The 13941-nt window shown below is 41.2% G+C and overlaps 1 protein-coding gene and 1 long non-coding RNA gene across 14 annotated transcripts in view; one reads left to right on the top strand and one right to left on the bottom strand.

The window, feature by feature from the left end:
- The window catches only part of LOC111243040 (uncharacterized), a 277350-nt gene that overhangs the window by 91813 nt on the left and 171596 nt on the right, over positions 1–13941 (top strand). The window lies entirely within an intron of this gene.
- Positions 1–13941, bottom strand: part of LOC111242841 (uncharacterized) — a 163776-nt gene that overhangs the window by 97623 nt on the left and 52212 nt on the right. The gene's annotated exons all lie outside the window — the stretch shown is intronic.

The following is a 13941-nucleotide window of genomic DNA, read 5'->3' as shown; positions in this document are numbered from 1 at the left end:
ACCCAGTCAATGTATAGATATATTGGGTTGATGAAAAGTACTGACCGTTTTCGAACCAAAATTAGACCAAATATTTTTTATGAATGATTTAAAATAATATTACTGAACAAAATGCGCATTTTTTTAACCGATGACCTTCTTTTACCTTTCTTTTCTGGTAACGCCATCATTTCATCACTGTAGAAGTTCTGTAATTTTTAGGCGGAAAAATTGCGACAGGTAATTCTTGCATCTCTATATTGAAATTAAGATTTATACAGGGAAGCCTGCTGACACTGAAGCAGATGATAGTTTTATAATGCAGGATCCGGGCTGTACGGAGGGCTTCCCATTCAAAGTTCGCTCAACTTTCGCGGAGTACCTAAACATGTACATGATCCATTGTGAAGCATTGTCCCAATGGAAGAACACATCCCTTCTATTCACTAGTTCCGGTCAATTTTTTTTAATAACTCGTTGGAGTTCTGTCGGTTGTTGACAGTAAAGACCCAAATCATCACATGGCACACCTTTGCCAGGCGGCATCAACTTATAATGCACGATTCCTTTCCAACTCTGTTAAGCGCATAGAATCGTCTTCTTCGACGGCCTGAGCTTCGCGACAGATCGTAGAGCATAGTTCTATTTGTTTTTTTTGGCAATTGCATATTACCGTTTTCCGTCAGCCATGATCTATCACTTTATCAGTGGTTCGAGTTCGTGTGTTTCTTGTATCAATTTGTGTGATACCTAAACATCGAGCTTGTTTTTGCAGTTAGCTTTCTTAAAATAGCTTACAGCTATTTTGGTTTTTTACCGATCTTACGGCTACTCGATCTTGCTCAACTTCGGTAGTAACTTCATCGACTGTTTTCGTAATTGGTCGACCAGTACAGCTGCGTGTCTCGCACAGAAATTCCCAGAGTGAAAATGACAGAACCGTCTTTGGGCAGAACATCTCTGAGTCGTTTCTACCAACGACCCATTAAAAGCGTACATTTTTTTATGGGCGTGGAAGACATTTGTTTTTTATCGAAGTTAAATTATAAAATATAGTGAATTCACGCATATATTTCCCTCATCTTCAACGCGCTCTACTTCAAGCTTGAATAAAAACCATCTAACAATTTTAGCATTGCCGAATCTCAACTTTTAAATGAGCAGAAAGCTGCTACTGGCTGATTAGCAACATTTACATTATTCCCGATATTCTTCGGAGCTTTAAACATATGGTATGCTGGATTGCATATTTGGCAATAAACCTTAAAAAAAGTATATGCTATATGTGCCGAAAGTTACAACCTTTAACCTCACGTGTAATCCTGTGAAACAGTCCCAAAAAATAAATCTTTATATTTCTCTTCTCTGGATTTTCTCAAATAGCAATCGTATGTTACTTGAGGATTAAAACCCACAAGCCGCACACATTCCACTATGGGTATCTGTTATCTGATACTGATAAACTGTTAGAGAATTTCCTGGCGATTTTCATTCCAAACTACAACGAACATCCCAACTAAAACCCCAGTCTTAGCCCTTCTAGCAGAGAGGCAAACATTTACGAAGTCTTTGCTTGACAAGCGTCATTTTACCGTGGGTTGTTTTTTACACCGTGAATGGCTCAGATGGGTCACTAGTTTAAGCTAGTCTAAGCCTTGCCGTAGCCACTGGCATGTTAAACACTCTACATGAATGCTGCCCATTCAAGGCAGTCGCCTAGCAACTGAAGGCAACTTTTGGACAGGGCCGCCAATACGTACGGCGGCCGCCTAAAATGTGTCAAGACCAGGTAGGACTTGTTCACAGCCGAAAGCAGAAGCTTCGCCGACGGTCATGTCATGCTGGGGAATGGTTTTGAGTCCTGTGTGAGGACATGAAAATCTGAATTTACTTAACTACGTCATTCCCAGTAAAAGTGTTGATATTTTTTTTGAACAGTTTCTCCAACATACCTATATATTCGACGACAAGATACAGGCATATAACGTTGAGGGAGAAACGCCATAGTAAAAATAATAAAGAACAGTTTGCCAACTTTCGTGCTCCCAAAATCGACCCGGACGTCGTCTAACTTTGATTAATTCGAAAAAGGCGTAGGCGTACGTTGTTTTTCGTCCGTACGTTAACTTACGATCAAGGCCTTTACAGAACGGGGATGAAGAGTTAAACAATTCTTCTCACAAAAGTATTTACCTACACCGCGACAATGACACCCATGACCTGAGGTATCAGATCTTAGAAAGCCCAGCTTGCTAGCAAGATGTCTTTCATGCCAAAGAAGGTTCTACCGTATGCCGACAACCCATATGGAAATCTCCACCAATGTAATGGCTACAAAGGTCGAATACGTGCACCAGTAATAGGCCCTAAGCATATTTCGTAAGCTTAAAGCTAGTGTAGGCCAAAGGTCGGTCAAGATGTATTAGCCTTTCGGATGGTCATAAAGCTATTCTGAGTTCTTAATTGTCGTTTGTTTCCAGACTAATTCTCAATACGTGGATTTGGGTGATGATGTTAATTGGCGGAAGTAAAACAGTGTGAATGCGCTGGATTTTCTATTAGTTGATATTTACCTCTATGACCGTATTACCTACCTCTGTTGAAAACAATTGGACGGTTTTACCAGCAGTACAAGTTTTTCCGAATTTATTATTAAAATGTCAAATTTGACAACACATTAGCTTCGGATATGATGGTGGTAGGAGTTGATCTTTCTCGAAGGCTTACGCACCAGTCTATGTATAGATGTGGTCGTTATATGAGGTCACATAGTTAAAGTCGAACGGCCTGAAACAATGCTGCCATTTGCGCCACCCTAATGGACCTGTTAGAGAATATGTAAGATTGGTCTAACAATAGAATTGTGATTACGAAAATCATATCTCGCTAACTTCCTAAATTATTCACTGAAAAAGAGCTTCAAACGGAAGCCGCGTCCTGTACCACTAAGCGCTAAATTTCTGCATTAAATTGCGATGTCAGGACGTCATGGCCAATGGGGAATCAGGATTCACGTGCGCCTATGACTCCCTAACCCCATGTGCTCGTTCTCACGCCGCACTGGTTTAATCTTCGTTAGCAGACTCCGCAAAAAAGTTGAACAGGATTAATAAAATTATCAGTGTACCATGATGGCGTAACAGGAACATGGTTTGCCTTTCTTTGTGATGGTGCGCGGCCAATGTATTTGTCTGTTATTCACTCTTTGTAACAACTTGGCTTTGCCTACTGTGTAAAGAAGTCCTCGGAATCACCTGTTTGGTATGGCATTAATTTAAGGTCACCTTAGTTACGTGAGGTCTAGGTTCATAGGTGGACGTAAGCACACGGTCTTTTAGTGCTTAAAAATTCCGCCGACTGTCTAAAGCAGTGTTGAATTATGGCAGTAGCACCTAGACTAGCTCACAAAAAGTCCTTAAGTGTAGCAGGAAAACGTGTTGCCTGTCGCCCTATTACGGGTCGAAACATTAAATAGAAAAGCTCGAAACATTAATTTCGCACATAGAACGCGCAATCTGTGGCCTCCTATTCAAATCCCGCAAGACGCGTACAGATCGACACTGCCTCGTACTAACAGATTTGCCAGTAAGGTGTTACTATGATTATTAATACGATCCGTAAAAGTCATATGTGCCGTAATAACTCATTTTCTCTGAATGTTATAATATATTGCTATATATATCGTATCGGGTATATATCGTGCATTGGCAAATCTGCCTTCTTCAGCTCGTCAATTAAGCTAATTCAATTTCTTTATCGAAACCTTTTTCAGGACGTTCACAACGAGCCTAGCGCTCTCTAAGCTGACGGATAGAAGCCACCGATGCCTTAAAACGCTGTACAGTTTTGCGTCGTTTTAGACCGTGTTTCTTTGGTCTGAACTAACACTTAACAACGCGCAAGAGGTAAAACCCGAAACATTTGTTCAAGTTGCTCCTTGCTTACTAGATTCTTATAATAGCAATCGCAGAAACAGAGCTACGGCAACTGTATAATGAAACGCCTGTACCATTTGACAGTTATCCCCCGAGGGTAGCAAATCGAATGTGGCGTATAGTCGGATCACTGTTTACGTCCGGAGCGTTTCTCTGATCAGCTAAAGACAAAGCCAACTAATCAAGTATGGATTTGTAATAATACCGTGGCAAGACAGACATTTAAGCGTGGTCATAGTCTAGAAGATGCAGATAAATGGGTCTGCTACCAGATTACCCTCGTGCCCATATCCTGTTGACTTGCCGATATATTGCTGATTCTTAGCAGACCCCACGTGAAAGGAGACGATCTTGCATTTGACTGTGATCTAAATTCAGTTAATAGGGATACTGTGCGTATGCCAATACGCACGCTGTTTATCATCGGGTGACTGTTGGTCCGCTGGCGACTAATCGTATGTTGTATTCCACCAGTGATCATTGGTAAAACAAAAAAAAAAACTCGATATGGGATACGAGAGAAGTAAATGACTATCTGCAGATAACGTATAATGCCGTACGGGTTTGAGTTCAATGCGGCACTGTATTAAGTCTAATAAATCGCTGGTATATTTTCGTGGAAAAGTTCAAATATAATGCTGTTTATATTTCCTACCGGGAATATTTCTCAGAGAATTTGGAGTGCTTTTATGAATACGTCAAAGTTCGCATAGCTACTTAGTCAATATAAATTTGTATATAAACCCAGTTTGTTCAGATTATGGGCCGCACAATTTCACAATTTACTGTTGGGTGAAATCGCCGGCCATGTCGACCATTCTCGGCTTTGTATGTCGCACGTTTCACACAAAAGAGATACAACCACAACGACTTCACGTCTTGATTTCAAGACGTACGCTTCATGAATTAGTAATAAGCATGAGGAAATACGCTGTATAGACCATTATCATGCGCTCGTAACCTCAGTGGGCAAGATAACTATCCGCTGTGCAACGTCCTTTAAAAAAGGTATTTGTTTAATGGTCCTTGATTTTTTTCACTTCCTGTCAAAATCTGCATCCAGTGGGGATACAGTACTTTGTAGGGAGCTTTTGACATAGTTCGCCTACTCAGGCCTGGCTAGGTTTATAACTTGAAGGCGTCTTTTGGAGGCTCAACTCGACAATCTCAGTCTCAGAGGTGAGCTTGATATCGTCGGAAGACCACATATAATTGTGTATTTTTCAATTATTTTTGGATTCATTGGTGACGTCATATTCTCCCCAAGATTATCACTCCAATCGATTGTTGTTCAGAACATTTGCTCTTGCACATAAGAGTTAAAAGTGCCATCTGCCTATATAAAACAACTATATATTTGACCAGTACTAATGTTTCTAAATCTACGGCTACATAACAGATTCATATTTACCAATACCAGTTGTCAATTTGGCAGATACGTATTTCAATGAAAGAAAGGATAAATGCCGCTTTTTCAATGAGACATACTGGGATGCGGCTTTCTTTGGTTTCACTCCTTGGAATAAAGGTTTACTGTTATTTACTCAGAGGATGTTTATGAGTAGGTAGTAGCTTGAGGCTGCGTGAACATTCTTCTTTTAGTCCTGGAAGCTAGCCGCTTGAACTTTGACGTTTTTGCCCCCATATTTTATAAGCCTATACGTCTCTACCGCTAGTGAAATAATTTTTTTTTTCTTTAAGTCGCACACAATCAACTCTGACCACTTCAGAGATACAAACCCAAGGTTTGCTTAGTCTGACCTACTACTTAATCAAATGTCCTTCTGCGGAACTAACACTTATAAAAAATATATATATAGAACTAATATATAGAACTAAGCGCTGCCTTAAACGTCTTCTTATGTCCGTCGCCATGAAAATCTCGAGGGTTCTCCCCTCGGTGGTTGTTCAGAAAGGATAATAAATAGTCTCAACCACTCTTTTGTCAGAGCCTTACGTTACATAAAGGTCTGGCTCATTAGATCGTCATGGCACAAGGGATTGAAGCAAAGAAGGAGGCTTTTTCGTTCTCACGCAGTTGAAGCGCACGACGAGTAAAGTTAGACTTCGTGCGCCATAGACAATCTGTTTTGTCTTTGCGTCCTGTAAGTACCAACCTGTGACCGACCTCAATTGGTTCACCGGCCTGCCAGGTGATTTCGTCTGGGCAAATTTCTGTTCAAACAAATACAAGCCTTTACTTTCACTCCCTTTATCAGTATAGCAACAGGAACGGTAGTAACCGTTTAAGCGAATGTACTCGTTTTTTAAGCCGAGTTAACTTGGTGGTCGGTCAATCCACTAGTTTTAACCGATTCTAGTGTTTTTTCCCTGAGTAACCCCATAGCCTATTTTAAGGGTAGAATCCGATGACCCCACGATTGGTCCGTTGGCGTTCGGACAAAAAGGAAGATGGTGTCTATCTCCAGCAGTCGCCTTACTTGAAAACCTGTCGTTATTGTTGAACATCTCATTTTGCATATGAGGCTAGAGCTAGTGTGCTATGGCGGATGCTGTTTCCCGAATCTCTTCGAAGTCGCTGTTTGAATTTAGGCTCACAGTTGTCATTTAAGCTTCTATATTGCTCCAACTGCTCCCACTCCAACAATACCATCCTTTCCAGCTAAAAGCGTTCCTAAGGTTTTGCCGTCAAATAAAGTAAGAAGGCGTATTTTTTTAATCCTTTTCGTTTCTGACTCTTGTATAAGACAGCCGCATCGATGACGCCGACGATGATAATGACAGCCGGAAAACACGAACGCGGCAATTTATAGAATCGGACTCGCTGAGTAGCTTGCTTCTTCAACTCGGTCTTATAGTGAATTAATTAAGAAAAAAAAAGGAGAAATTCAGGCAGGCTTTACATATTGGCGTTGTTGTTGTTTGCTAACACGCATACTGGTCTCTATTCAAGAAACTTTATTGATGTGTTCTATTGTCTAATAGCTTATAGAACATTATGATTCAGTGTATTATGGTGGGCCTCGATCGATGGAAAAATCTTATAATTTCTGCCAGAGGCCACACTGACACAAAAAGCTAGCGAGATACTTAGGATCTTGGTTGATTGATGCTAATGGCATGGTAATTTATAGCATAGGATATGTTAATATGTATGCTTATTAAATGTACTAAAAAAATACGCAATTACAGCTTTGATACCAAAACGGTTGTATAACTAACACATCGACCACCTCATGTATTCGCTATCCAGAATCTAGCAGCGACTTAGCAGCCTTCAGCCAAATACGCCAAACGGTTCTCGTGACACTATCGCTCGACCATTTTTCTCCCCGCTTTGCGGTTCCTCCACCAGCACTTCAGTGCATCACTTTAGTGCACCGAGCCTATTGAGCAGTCCTAATGAGTAACGAACCGCGAGTCTTTTTTCTCCAACTGCAGCGTTACTGTTCAGTGACGTTAGAACACGTCCGCATTGGTATCAACTGTGAGTGAGCGCAACTTACCCGAATGGGCCAATCGAAAATTGAGTCGGGCAGGGGTTTCCCTCTCCCTGTCGATGTGGGGTGTTGTCCTTCGAACCTCCCACAGACTGACCGATCTTCAGCTGCGATCTATGCCCGACGTCGGTCACGTTAGCAGAGCCAGCTCTTGACTGTCAGAGCACTGGACAGATTAACTAACGAAAAGAAGCCACTTTGACACTCCGCCCCGTCTAACTGTTCCATATACAATTTTAGTTTCCTAATGAACAGATTCTTCTGATTTAACCTGTCATTGCTAAAGCTAAAGAATAAAGCCGTCCCAAGGAAAGCTATTACCATCACGATTCCCTGAACTTAGCTCATGCGGCTGGCTGACGCCAAAGCCTTGCGTCAGCTTCACCCGTTAGCACTATCGGTACCCGCAAACGACATCTGTTTGCATGGTTGCTCTGATCGAAATTGAGCTGCAGGGCTTCCGGGTTGTTGAGAGCAGACCAGAGACGTATCAGCTGATAGTGAAAACTGACGTATGAGAGCCAATAAGTGGGTTATGTGAAGGATGCATGCGTCGTGTGAAAAATACCCACTTTCTTGTGCCTGGACTTCAGTTTCTACTACAACCGCAGCTTCCAGCGAAGCAAATAGGCGAGCTCCGCGGGACCGGCTAACCGGTACAGAGTAGACTAAAAATAGGAGAATGCGATGTTGCTGAGTCGTTCGCCATAGTAGCGGGTAAGCGGCTTATTTGTGGCGCCTTCTTTTTGAATGCTGCTCCCCCCACTCCAACAACAACTAACCTCCGCTGTAAATAGTTACAGATCTTAGGTGGAGCTGAGAACGTGTCGCCGCCGCGAGCCACCGATCGCTGATGACATCCGGTCGCCAATAGCAGCTAAAAGAAATGTGTGATAGGGAAACAATATACTTTTCAATGTTAGCTAAATACCGCCTCATGAACTCGATGTACCATTTCTTCAGATGCTAACTAAGCAAAATAGTCTGAGAAAGCGAGAACTTGAAGGCACTGCGGCTCGTTCTGCGGCTTAAAATGAAGGAATCGCGAAAGAGGACTTTTCATTTATCGAATAAATGATAGTAAGTATGATGAAGACATATACATACGTTATATATATGTTTATAAATATATAATAATATATTATTATAAGTAAATAAAAAATATATAGAGTATGATGATTGCAACTACTGCCGCTATATACTACGAGGATTTCATGAGATGTGTTGGTTATTCCGATGCTACTTCGTGCGAGCGATAATAATAATAATTATGAGCAATACTTGCTGCTAATGGGGAGGAGTTACAGTGGTATTATTATGACTATGACAAGCTTTTTCTCGATGCCGATCAACAAATTAAAGCCATCGTCTGCGAAGACCCAGGTCCCTAAATGGAACGAGGATCTAAGTATTATAAATGGAATAATGATAGAAACGTTCATTACCACTATTTGTGTTATCGTACAATATTACAAGTAAGCTTGATTGACATTAGCGGCAAGGCGGGTTTGCAGAATCAATACGATGGGTGTTCTATAAGGGTTCAGCGAAAGTTATAACAAAAAAAAAAAATAACTTCTGGGGAAGGTAATAGTTGGGAAAAAAAGCCTTATTAATAAAAACGGGATCTGTAATTAATAGTGCTTTAATGAAAACCCGGCCGGCCGCATCATGGCACTGGGCTATGGGTCGCAGAAGACATGTTGCAAAGCTCACCTTCTACGGTATGCGGCTATTAATCAGTTTTGAAAAACATGAAAAAAAAAGCCCCGAATGTCTTTATATCCCCGAATATATTAAGGTGTAATCTTAATATATTAAATTCAAATCACACAAAGGAATAACCCTTTGGCGTATTTCAAACCGATAATCAAAGCATCTCTCATCGCCCAAAATATCGGCCTGTAATTTAACGAACAGCACTACACATGCGCAAAAATATTTGTGCCTATTTACCGCACCGACCTAAAATTCATGTTTCCAATTGCTCGGCCTACATTCGTGTTCTCTAGCTAGGCTCGTTGCGATCCTTTGGTCGCTTCGTTGCAGCTATGCCTAGTGTTCTCGTGTAATTTTCACGTAGCAATTCTCTAATCTAGTCCAAAATTTAAGTAAAAAGTCACCGTAGCATCATTACCCGATTACCATATTGATGGCCCCCATCGGCATGCCGTAGATACGTTGCATTAGAAACAGTTCGGTTACTTTATTTTGCCCTGATTTAGGGAGTAGTGGGTGGGAATACGAAAAAAAAATACCCTAATAATAGTTAACTCTGCATAGTGGCTTACTTCAGTTCTGTATCTATCGTATGGAGTTAAAAAAAAAACTAAATTATTCATTTAGATGTCCCATAATTTTTCAGTTTTAATTGAATCAACAGCCTAATCAGATATTTTTCCTCCAACTTCTCAACAGGAGTGTACCTTTGCTATACCATTAATTGTTTCCCAATGTATCATTTACACTCCAGAATGCCACCATCAGCTGAAGGATACTCGCCGCCAACCGATTACGCAAATCTCTTCCACACAACTTATGTACACCTTCAAGGCATACAGAGCTTCGGTTCGGAAGCGTTATCGGAGATAGAACATTTGCAGCAACTACAGAAACATTGGAGGCGTTCAAAGTCCAAATTTTCGACAGATAAGAGCCCAACGACATATTTCCGTAGGCAGGAGAACGAGGCCTGCTATAAGTCTGTTGACGAAAAGCGATTTTTATACATAGCGACCGCATCAGGCTGCGATTTACGCGCAGGAATTTGTGACAAAAATCCAGAAAAGTTGCCGAGTGAACTAATTTGAGTAGGCGGTCTCAGAATCAGACGTCTCCTTTTTCGAACGTACGAATACAGAGACTCTAAGGACCAGAAGTAATGGTAAACAACGTCTGCTAGTACATTCCAAAGCCGTTCGACAGAAAATGGCCAAAATTGTGTGCTGCGATAGCAGACGAAACTTGGAAGTCAGGCGCCTCACAAACAACAAGTATGCTGACTGTGAGTATTGGCGACAACACGTATTGGCGGACCCGTTTTTGAAGTGAAGCGTTCTGCGATATGAGATGTCGACGTAAAAAAAAAAGAGAGATTAAGGACCAGTTTTGAGTTCTGTAATCGCGAAAGTAGCCAGCGGCATTATTGTTTCAAATTATATGCTACTCAGGGGTTTGTTGCATCGAGTTGCGGGGAACCGAGCCTTATTGTGCATAGAGCTATCTGAGGTTTGTCGACGCAACATGTAAGCATTCAGGGCCCTTGCAATCGGTACTCACTTTTATGTCATCCGTATGATGCATGCCTTGGTTAAAAAGTGTGGGCTAAAATAAGGACTGTTAATGTGCCGAGCCCACGAAGCGGGCAGAGGATTCCGAGAATACTCGTAGCCCAGCAGCATGTGCGGTCCGTGGAAAGATGACCGACGCCGTAGAATGGACATAGGTGAAACGACATTTAGACTGCCCGTCAAAGAGCTAGCTTAAAATGAATGAGAGCTCCAACATGTTCGAAGCGTTGATCCGACTAACAGCTGCGGCGCATGCTGAAACGAATATATATATATATATATATGTCCCATTGTCAGAAGTCTTCTCTCGATCCAATCTGATGGAACAGGAATTCACTTGTAGTTTGGGAAAGCTTAAGACAGAAACTAGACTGAAAACAGGAAGGTCTTTGCTAGATTATCGCATACCCGCTATCATCGAATTGCCTGCTTCTTTCAGCTAGTCACGGGTCAGGATCCACTTTATTTTTTGTGGTTCGGCTGGGTACGACCAAGGAACGAAATAATAAAATCATTTTGGTGCAACTTTTCTTTGCGCGAACACCTATATATTCCTTTTCCTGGCATCGTTCGTTACTTTCTTGGTTTTCTTCCTACCCGGGAGTTCCTAACAGGTTTCCACCGCCGCCAGTACATTTTCCCGCTCGACACCATATCAAATCAACCTTCTAGTTTTCCCGCATTTACCTTTATGTTATCGCGACTGATACTACTCCGGTGCAGTTACAGTTGCTGTCGCCACCCGATAGGCAGTCTGGGGCTATTGGGCCTTCGCGTTAGGACGTTTTGCGAAAATTTAAACGACAAGGATGTCTGCGGCAGTTAATAATACCACCGTAGGTGGATAGGAGACTGACTTTGGCGTGATTTTCGCCAAGGTCTAACGCAACGTACGTATCCTAACTGAACCAGTCGCCGTAGACCGTAAAAATTTCAGTGCCTTTTTCCCGCATTGGCACGTACAATCAAGGCACTAACACATTTTGTTTTTCTCCAGTACCCCCGTTGTGGTCACTGTCACTTCTGCGATGGTTATAAGTACTCAGCCTGTTTACAGGCTTAATTCGTATATGAAAAAATTTCTGCTTTGTGGCCTTCGCTGTTCTTTTGATTGGTTGTGCACACTCACTACGCGTTTCAATATTCCGTCATCTTTACAATAAGCATTGCATGCAGAAGGCAATAATGTTAGGCGAATATTTTTAGGTCCTCATAGATTATGGGTAGGGCAGCAGATGCTGAAACGTACATAATATTTCAGTATGTATACCTTCCATATTGTATGCATACAAGGTATGAAATCGTACATTTCGCTTATGAATACAGCGGTACACAGTTGAGCATGCTCCTCTCTAAAGAACGGCTTGGAAGGTTTATTGAAAGGCATTTTTCGGCTAATTATGTAGACCATTAGCGCGACCCGGCAAGGGGAACCATGACCTACCATCCCCAATCCAGACGAATAAATACGTTTACGTCTCGTTTATGCTGAATGAAAAAAAAAAAAAAAGTTTTCGGATGAACCCCGACGTATACGAACATAAGTATTGAGATAGCAAAATAATTGCGTACCCACAGGAGGAAGATTGATCTTATGGATACGGATCAATGCAAGCAAGGCTTTTGTTTAAGGTTTGTCACATGCATGAACTGCAACTTTCTTTTAGTCCACTTTCTATACACTCAGATAGTAAATACTCGGTAGTCGACTTGTACATATATAAAGAAGTAACTTAACTCCAACAACAGTTTCCAAGTGGCTGAGATTATCAGACGCCGTTACAATCAGAAACTAGCCTTCGACAACGAGCGAAAAATTTCATCTATAGGCTCGATTCCTTTCAACGTTATTCCCGGTTGTTAGCTGCCATTTGGTAATCTAACAACGCCGATAAATCACTTATGTTTTCTCCTACTTTCAGAGGTTTGTGGATTGTGTCCTGGATTCGCGTTATTAGATTTTTTCTTATAACGATGACAGATACACAATAAGTAGGATGTTTGATTTTGAACTTATAACTTTCAGCAAAAGTTGTATCGTGTTATATTTTTATGTCTATATCTAGGTGCGTATCACAATAAAAAAAACATTGCGCATTACAGGCAGCCTACATCTGTACCTAACAAATTTTATTATTTAGTACAATTCGGTACGCTGTTAAAGAACACAAAAACATATTGACTAATCGTTTTTGACTACTCGTAATCATCAGACAAACATGCTGATGCCATTTACAAAAGACTGCAATTGAGTTTTGGAGGTCACAACGGTATTCCGAACCCGCATATCGATATCTGCGGACAGGGCAGAGCCTGCATAACAATGCGAAGCCCTTTTTGTTCTTATACGATGCCATTGTGTTCACTTTGCTTCCGCCGGACTTCGAAGCACTCGAAGAGGGTTCCTGTACGAGGCGTGATTGTCTCCTACATCTGAGTATTATGCTTTTGACCTGCAGAACAAAGTACTTCTATTCACTAGGCTACAACATGTAATACAAGCATCCCCTATAGAGCAAGTCAGCAGGATTTACAAATACAAAGAAGTATCGTTGTCGACATTGGTTATTATTGGTTTCTTCAACGTTGCGGAGAAGGTCGGCGTATAATGGAGTCTATGGCGAGAGCTCTTTTACTTGCAGCCGGGAGCGTCATAACAAACAATTTTTGTTAAAATAAAGACAATTTGTCAGCACATCAAGTGATCTTCTCCAAGGAAAATTGCTCTTAGTGAAACGTTACTGCGTTACGTAGTGAGTACGGGTATACAAAGAAGCAAGTTATGGTTACATTTTCAATTTCACTACGCAGTTACTTTGAACACAGGTATGTTTATCTGCATCAAGCCTTAACCGACACAGATGATTAAGTTCGTGTTATACTTATAACAACGACAATACACTATAAATATATGAATAACTGAACAAATTGTTCGACGACCATGCACTCTTTCAATGTAGCAACAAAACGAACGGTACGAATGCTTTTCAGCAAAAAAAAAACCTTTACGAAAATATCAATAATACCAAATGAACATTGAAATAAAACCAATTGCAGCTCGTACACGTGCTCATGACACTTTTTAACAATAATATCATTAAATCAACCGATATTTTCTCTCAAAGCGCGCTGAGCTTCAAATTCACTGTGCCAGCTACACTTTCGGGTGATAATTTTCGAATTGTTTTTCAATGAAAACACAGGCATCCACATACGTTCTAGTAAACCACATCACTTTTCGGCTTCCTACTTTCACTCTCCACTCTTTCCCTTTCC

Source organism: Varroa destructor, unplaced genomic scaffold, assembly GCF_002443255.2.
Source record: "Varroa destructor unplaced genomic scaffold, Vdes_3.0 BEIS01000001.1, whole genome shotgun sequence".
In the NCBI taxonomy this organism is placed as follows: Eukaryota; Metazoa; Arthropoda; class Arachnida; order Mesostigmata; family Varroidae; genus Varroa; species Varroa destructor.
Note: the sequence above shows the minus strand (reverse complement) of the source record. Positions and strands in the feature narration are given on the sequence as shown.